The following is an 8,913-nucleotide window of genomic DNA, read 5'->3' on the forward strand; positions in this document are numbered from 1 at the left end:
GATAAACCGTATATTGCCGTAGTCGTGTGTTTATTAGTCACGTTGAATTAATGAAAGCTGTTGAATCTTCTGTTTATTCAGCTGCAGCGATAGGCATTTTCTGGGTTTCTTCTGCGAGGCGTATTTGGAGTTTCAGCGCGAGAGCGCCCTCTGGCCTTTGGATGGAGATTTACTGCTGATCACAGAACCGTGCTTCACTGAAAGATACGCATGACAATCACAGCTTCTGTCGAATCGCGATCTCGATTCCATTTCGATTTATCGTGCAGCCCTAGTGTGACTTTAGCTTTGTGAAATTATGCTACATAAAACATCTGCACGAAACAGAAACAGCAGACGGGCTGAATGAGACGCAGATTCACTCTCTGACAGCAGGTGGCGCTTACGGAGCAGCAGCGATACAGCGTTTCCTTTGTTACCGCTTTAAACAAAGCAGCGCTGCGCTTAACAGTACTTTAATATGCATTATACGGAGGTAAGATGAAAAGAAAATACCATCTAAACCAGAGGTTCTCAACTCTGGCCCTCGAGATCCGCTTTCTCCTGCAGACTCCTGCAGAGTTTAGCTCCAACCTTGATCAAATTCACCGGCCTGTAACTTTCTAGCAAATCTGAAGACGTTGATTAGCTTGTTCAGGTGTGTTTGATTAGGGTTGGAGCTAAACTCTGCAGGAAAGTGGACCTCGAGGGCCAGAGTTGAGAACCACTGATCTAAACTTTCCTGAAGACTGTCAGTTCCCCTCAGAGATACATTCATATAAACCTGTGTTTCTTACCATTTCTTCATAATTAATTTACTAGCAACTTCTGAGTGAAAACTGTTTCTAAACCAAACTTATTCAGTGTACTGTTGCTCACCCAGTTCTGCAACAGCATGGATAACATTAGTAATCCTCAGATAGCAGCTAATGCTTTTTCCACCTTGACTTACAACAGAGTAAACAGAGATTGTGTATCATATTTAATGAGAGCAGTGAAAAGCTTATCTGAACACACGACTGAAGCGTGAGAGGGATTACTCTGCTTCAGATACAAAGCATTAATGAGCAAATCTCAAAAATGCAGGGTACAGAATTATTTTTGCCTCATCTGCCAATGGCAGTGAATTGATTAATGTACATATGTATAATACAATTAGCATTTTATTGAATAGGCTGTGTATTTGTAAAATGTAACTATTTTATTATGACAAAAATCATAATTGTCAATTATTCCCTTAAAATTGTAATTGCAATTATTACAATTATCAATTTATATATAATGATGTTTTGAGTAGCTTTATACCATTGTTTGAAGCAACTGCATGCCATATTTTTATATGAAAATCAACAAGCTGAAAACACTCAAATGTCAACAATATATTGGTTTGGTTTCTTCTTTAAATAAAAATAAAAGGCAAAATGTGCATGATTTTATAAAGTTTTCCTAAAACTAAAATTAAAACAATGGGAAAAACCCTTAAGATAACCTGCAGAAAGAGAAAAAACAAACAAATGCATTAAGCATGCTGAATAATGCAAGTGGACTTTTTAATGTAATTGTGCCTTTGAATGATTACGTAATTGTGGCATCCGTAATTGTAATCACGCTTTGATTAATTGTGCAGCCCTAATGTCTATATAGTTTTTAATTTTTTAATTGTAGTTAGTACTTCAGGTTGAAATAAATGAAAATTAGAAATGTTTCCTTGGCAATTAGCTGAAATAAAATATATTTATTTTTTATTTCAGTTCAGTTATGTTTATTTTATTACACATAATAAAAATGCTTTTTAGTGGTTTTGCTCAACTATCTGCTGACCATTATTTTCACATAGCGTTTTAAACCACACATTATGTTGTAGCCCCTAATAAAACCACTGGCCAACTGGCAAGTAACACGTTTTGTTTACTCAAACTCACTTTTGTCACATGTTGAGGTAGGGCTGGACGATATGGCCAAAATTGATATCACGATATATTTCTTAATTTCGGTCGATACGATATAATTCCGATATCGATATGAACACTATTTATCTGAAATAGAAATCTTATTATAAATGCCTTTAAATCAATGTATGGGAAACTGGTAATGTATATCGAAATATCGGAAATGTGTTTAAAAATCATATCACCGTTATTGAAAAAAATTATATCGCGATACATATTGATATTGAATTATTGTCCAGCCCTATGTTGAGGGCTAATTTTAGGCCCTCCATGTATGTAATAAAGAAATATTTTTAATGTCGTAAAGACACATTTGACATTTATTTTTAAATGTATGTGGTTCCTAACATATTATTGTAATCTTACCAAATGTCTTGTAAAATACCTTTTGAAAGAGTGAAGTTTTCCATTGTACCTTCAGTTAATTTGATAGATGATTTTGTTAATGATTATTTTAGTCGTAGTTGTATTTTACACAGAAGTTTAACAGTTTGTACTCTTCACAGTTGAGAGATTTCAGCTTTCTCCTCAGTGTGTGTTGGACTGAGACTCAGGTGTATAAATTACGCCAAATAAGTAAGTGTTAGTCAGTTCGAAACTGTCATTGGCAGAAGCAGGAAGATGTGGTTTGCGTCTGAAAGTCATTCGAGTTTCAGTGTCTATAAAAAGCAAATCTGTCATCACTGATTGTTCACCATTGCCATAGTCACCTGTCAGATCTCAGACCAGTAATTAATTCACATGTGATATTTGTAAATAAAATAATTCAGTTCTACAAGGAAAATAAAGTTGCTGGTTGTTTTGCAGTAGGATAAAAATAAGCAAAGAATGTCCGTCAACTTGAATGCTTGTGACATTACAGTACATCAGGCACTTCCAGTGTAGACAACTTTTTCTTTTTTTCTTTTTTTTTATTATTTTAATGAGAACAACAAATCATTAGTTTTGCTTTGCATCACTCTAACCTGACTGAGTTGTTTTTCTGAAAACTTTGCATAAAGGACATTATCTGAGCTCGCCAGCCAAAGCCATTAGCTGGTTGTAGATAAGCAGGTTTAAAGGCTAGAGCAGAGCCAGTTTGACTGGTCCAGAACCGCCTTTCTTTGGTGGAAATGTCTGCAACTGGGCTATAGATTTTATCTATCATTAAAACACTTAGTAAGAGTGATTCTCGGGGAGGTTACTACAGAGAAAACCACTTTTCTCTATAAATAAGTAGCATTACTGCATGTCCATTTATTTGAGACCACCTGCATGTTTCACAGCTCTGCTGAGAATGATGTTCTTTAGATAGAAAAGGCAACATTTCTTTGTTAATCAAACACTGCTTGGCTGCACAAAAATCCCAATAGTAAAATGTGATAGAAGAGTTTGTTTAGGCCAGTGTTACTGTCTCAGGACTTGGGCAGCATTGCAGGCATTGAGACCAGTTAATTCACAGTTGCTCAATTGAAAATTTAGCCTATATGATGCATTATGCAGTGGTGCAATTTATGTACAATATTTTTCCCTATTACATTTTTTGTGGCATAAAAACTGATTCATTGTCAGCTGAACATTGTCAACCAGAACTAGGCTGACAACATGCAACTTGTAGCTTCAAAGTCACCAATGGTGTGAAGTGTGAACGGCTTTAGACTCCATGTTTGTATCTCAATCATACCTTTTTAATGCTTTGCAATCATACAGTGAGCTGAAAGGAGTACATTGTGAAATGTTATAGCTGTTCTTTTGAGTAAAAGCATGAGCTTAGTTTAGATGTTTGCATAACGGCATATGATATTTGTGTCTGGTATAGTTTAGAAACAGCGTGACTTCTCTTGCTTTTCATGGAGCTGTGTGTAGTTTGTTGACAGTGTAACCACATTGTTGATCTAGAATAATTTTTTGAATCAATCATCTGTAGCTTTACATGAATGCGACTGCATATTCATTCCCTGGTTCCTGCGTGTCTAATGTTCTGTCCCGAGCTGTTTGTGACTGCATTCAGACAGACCTGCGAGTCTCGCTGTGTTTTGCACGTGTGGGTGTTTGCTCGCAAATTATTTAACTGTCCTTTGAATACAAAATGAAGACTCATACTTACGGCTGGGCAATATGGGCAAAAAAATTGTCACAATAACATTTTTTGTATCAGTCGATATCGATAATTATCACTATACATTCCAGATCTTTATTTCTTTCAAGTTTAAAGGCAGATTTTTGTTCCTAAGTGAAAGTTGTAGAAACCAGACCATTAACTGTGGTGTTAAACTACACTTTAAGGTCAGAACATGACAAACGCTTCACGTTTTTTGAATTCTTTACACTTTTCCAGTCATTTTTCCTTAACAAAATAAATATCTTAATAGAAAAATTATTGTCTTAGTTTCTGCATTTTCTAATGAGGGAGACTGTTTCACATCATGAAACGGGATTGTGTTGGCTGAATTTGATGCGTATCTTCAGCACAGTTTCCAGTGCAGGCTGCAATATTATATTTATATAATATTATATATATATATATATATATGTCTCTTAGAAATGCACATTATATTCTGTTACTCCTTTAGTACATTTAATACATGTCTACATTAATAATATAATAATATTCAATGATGGTGATTTGTAGATTGAAAAGTTCTCCTGTTTGTCAGCACTGTTTCATCTGGCTTTAAACTAGTTTAAATCAGTGAGTCATTTGTGTTCTTCGCTGAATTCAAGTGCTTCACACTGGATCTCATGGCAATGTTTAGTGGTCATATGATCAGCGAGTAACACATCTGCTGTAGTGAGCTTGTGCTGCGCTGGCATTTGAACTTTGAGCCGAGCGGATAAATGCTCCGTGTGGTGCGCTTCAAATGAGTAGCGCTGTTTCCTTCCACTTTTGGCACATAAACATTATATCAAACATTTATCAAACTCTTGTTATCATTTTATAGAGGAAAATTATAAAACGATTAATTATTGTTATCATTTAATCACCCAGCCCTACTTACACTATTAAAAGCCTTGTGAGTTTGCATGGGTCTACACAAAACCTCTATCAGACCCTTTTGGGGAACGATACTGTTCGCAAGAATCAGACAAATCTTACTAAACATGTTGTTTATGGGTGTTTTGTTGTTGTTTGTTTGTTTGTTAAATAATATGAGATGTGGTATATAAAACCTTTCAAACAGCAGGATGCTAGATTGTTTTCACATGACTTCACTATGGTGCATGTTTAATTCAGCATGCGACGTCTAGTCTAGACAATAAAAAGGTTCATTGTTAATCTAATTTTAGCTTAACATCTTGTCTAATCAAATAAGGTGTCAGGGACTCCTTTTTTTTATTTTTCAGCACTTTATCTTGTGTACATGTGCAAGCACAAACACGTTCATGTCAGTTTGAGGATATGGTGTCATGAAGCCAGAATTATTTTGCTGTCCTAAATGCGTGATTATATGAGTAAGGTGAATTTTTTTTTTATTGCCGTTTGTCTTCTGTCGCAATAAGAAAAGACTCATCAGTTAAATCTCTGTCATCAAATGCGACATCGACCACAAACGACAGCGTCATAACATCTGTCCTCGAGTAGTTTCACTCAGTTCGTAGACCAAGGGGAAGCTCCCATGATGGTGGCGCGTCTCTTTACGTCATATTGTGTGAATGGGTGTAAATAACAGGAAATCCCATCTATCAACTAATATGCCACCTTACATGCAAAAATGAAACTAGTTCAGTGGAAAACCAAGCTCACATGCTAAATTTATACATTCTGCAATGTCCTACATACATGCAAACACTTTGATTAGTAAAGCAGAAGTTCTGTGCTTGTCTGTTGCTGAAAGCAGAAAATGTAGAAACAGCCTGGGCAATACTGCAAGAGTATACAATAAAACCGGATCCTCTTAATGTCAATTGATCACAGGCTTAATTTGTTGAATCACTCTGTGTTTTTGGCTTGAAATGAGTCCTGCTGGCATGAGCTGGAGCTGTGTTCAGTCACGCCACGAATGCAACACGCCGCAGCCTGCATTCAGCGCTGTGAAAACAGAGAACATTTTGGACACAATTGCAGTGCCAATTATTTTTTTTATTTATTTTTTTTTCAAATTTCAGTTCACTGTTTCTAATTATCCATATGCCATGAAAAATATCTCAATAATGACATTGTGTAGGAGCTTCCCCAGAAAGTGCATCAAGCGCCAAATGAATGTTGCACTTCAGAGACGCGCAGCTGTTGCATAACTCCTTTACACAACTTGTTACATGCCTTTATAGGACTGCCAGTAATTAGTGAAGCCTGCTTTACAGTTTGGTAGCATTTTATTTTAATTTTTTCCTGTGAAATCTCTAGTCATGTCTGTTAGTCATGGTTTCCTGTACAAAAAACTGTTTATATCCTCTGACCCTTTCAATAAAACAGGCTGTTTTTGCAGTACTTTTTAGATTTCTATATGCAAACCTTTTTACATTTTTTATAAATGTAATATTTTTATTGGATCAGCGTACTGGCATAGTTCACATTGTTATATATCAGGGCAGGCAGATGCTGAAAATAAATGGGTGTTATATAAATGCTGGTAGTTGAATTAAAAATGCAGTGTTGGTCGAGATGCTCAGTAAAGTCAGCAAGTGAGTATTTTTATCTTTAGCTTTCATGTTCATTAAAAAGGGATTTGGAGACACAACTTGGAGAGGGTTTTTAGCTTGCAACAGTAGCTGTTGAATAGTGCTTGACACTTACTTTTTTCCCCCAATTTGCATATTGTGGGGTTTTTAATTATAAACAATTTTCCATTGCTGGCTGCTCATTCATGTCTACAACATATTGCAATATATAAATTGAGTGTGAGGGACGTCTGCTGTTTTTCAGGGCAACTTTTGACCGTCTACATCTTCTATTAAAAATGTGCTCTGGTCCCAGTTTGATTGAATCATCTCTGTCTGGCTGCTCTTAGTGGACAGACCTGATGAATGATTCTTTAACCATGAAAAATTATATGAAGGGGAGGAAAATATAAAGATGTTTCATGTTGTCTTATGCTGCATTCCAACAAGGAAACAAATTTGGGACTTTATTTTATCAATCAGGAAATGATCGGACCGGACCCGACCGGAGTGCTTTCCATACCACCATGATCACTAGGGCTGGGTAAAAAACATCGATATCTCGATTATAATCGATTCTCATTTTTACGAAACGATATCAATTCTTAAATCCCGAAAATCGATTAGTCTAGCCTGTTTTCAGTTATTGTACGGAACATTGAAGGGCACCTCCCATTCAATAAATCGCAATAAGCATTGTGCTTTGGTACTTTTAATATGAAACAAAGTGTCAGATTTCAAAGTATGTTCATTGTATTGCAGTATTCAAACATTTTTGGCGCTAATGTGGAGTGACAGATCGCTGTAGCGCCTCAACAGACGCTGCAGTTTCAGCCGTGCAAAGACGTCAATATAACGGCTTGTAAAAATGTCACGTAACGCCACATTTACCTCCGAAAAAAAACATATTCAGTGACCGTAAACTCATTAGTCAACTAGAACAATAGAGAGGAGCATTTTGCTAAATATATGCACCATATAATATATTCATAATAACTTTTACTGTTCTTCAATGTTTAATTTAGCCACCATTTAAATGTTTATATTTAAAAAAACGAATTGAAATAGAAATATTATTGTAATTGTAACTTTTATTATAAAAACTTAATTAAGTATAATTTAAGCAGTTGTATAGCCTAAAAAATCAGTCAGTTTTAACCTTCAGTATTATAGTAATGTAGTACCAACTGACTCTCATGTATATTTTACAGCATTAGTTAAGAGATTTTTTTTTTTCCCTTGAGAAAATTTTGCATGTGTACCAGATATATATCCAAAATAATCGATAATGAATTGAATCGACTTGGGAACCGGATCGAATCGAATCGCAAGCTTGTGAATGAGAATCGAATCGAATCGTGAAATTTGTGTCAAAACCCAGCCCTAGTGTTTGATTTTGCTGGAAATCATCTGTATGGCATACGATACAAGATATATAGTTTTCAATACATTCTAACTGACGATTCCAAATCACTTTGGCTAATATGAGTCCATATTTCTTTCATGCCAACAAAGATATTAATTGCATAAACTGGTGCAGTAATTGATTGTTTTCTTTCTTTTTTTTCTGGCTGGTTGAATTGTTCCTAAAACAATTTTTGCGTAATTTGATTGAGATAATTTATGTAAGAATGTTTTACAAACAAATTACTTGAATTTGTTCTGTTCACGTTCGGCCTTTAGCCGATCTTAGAGTTTAGTTTGAGCGGACATCTTTGGGACCGCTTGAAGTGTGCTTAGAAAGTCAAGAATGTTTCATGGCAAGAGTCCATAGCATTTATTATTCATAATTTGTTTGGTACATTCAGTGCAAATAACTTTTTATCATACCTCCAAGTACAGTGTCATGTTAAAACATCATTTTTAGACTTTTTGTTGCCAGGCCAACAGTCACCAGAAACAACTTTCTGGAACATTCTCCAATTTTCAAAGCCAGTGTAGTTGAGATTCTGCCACTGTACGCAACTGCGCTGCATTGTCGAGCACTAATGTTCTTTGTCCTGACAATAAAAAACAGCTCGTGAGATTTCTGCCCCATCTCCATCCCCCAATGCGGGAGACTCCTTCATTAGGCCTTCATTAGAAATTCACGGACACAATTTGGGTGAAATTTTTTGCATTAATAATGAAAGCGATGTCCCCGCTGCACGAGGGCCGGGGCTGGCGGTCTTGGCTGCCCTCCCGACTGCGCAGAGGGTGTCTACAAATAAAAGGGAGTAAATTAAGGAGAAAGAGGAGCTCCTGCGCTGCTCTTACGCCCTGTGGGGAGAGGACACTATTTCATTTCTCTTCAAAGAGCGGAAATATGAAACAGTGTTTCATTTCAGCCGTCACCATCCCTCTCTTTTTCTCTCTTTCTTGTTCTCTCTCTCATCACCCCTCCCTCTTTGAGGAGCGTGTTTTAAAT

The 8,913-nt window shown here is 36.1% G+C and overlaps 2 protein-coding genes across 2 annotated transcripts in view; one reads left to right on the forward strand and one right to left on the reverse strand.

Moving 5' to 3' along the window:
• Nucleotides 1-1,003, reverse strand: part of pxmp4 (peroxisomal membrane protein 4) — an 8,318-nt gene extending 7,315 nt beyond the window's left edge. Inside the window, exon 1 of the mRNA XM_016512835.1 lies at nucleotides 993-1,003. The gene's annotated coding sequence lies outside the window, so the exon portion shown is untranslated. The remainder of the gene's footprint in view (nucleotides 1-992) is intronic.
• acvr1bb (activin A receptor type 1Bb) overlaps nucleotides 1-8,913 on the forward strand; it is an 18,286-nt gene that overhangs the window by 2,297 nt on the left and 7,076 nt on the right. The gene's annotated exons all lie outside the window — the stretch shown is intronic.

Source organism: Sinocyclocheilus rhinocerous, unplaced genomic scaffold (genome assembly GCF_001515625.1).
Source record: "Sinocyclocheilus rhinocerous isolate Xijiao unplaced genomic scaffold, SAMN03320098_v1.1 scaffold566, whole genome shotgun sequence".
In the NCBI taxonomy this organism is placed as follows: Eukaryota; Metazoa; Chordata; class Actinopteri; order Cypriniformes; family Cyprinidae; genus Sinocyclocheilus; species Sinocyclocheilus rhinocerous.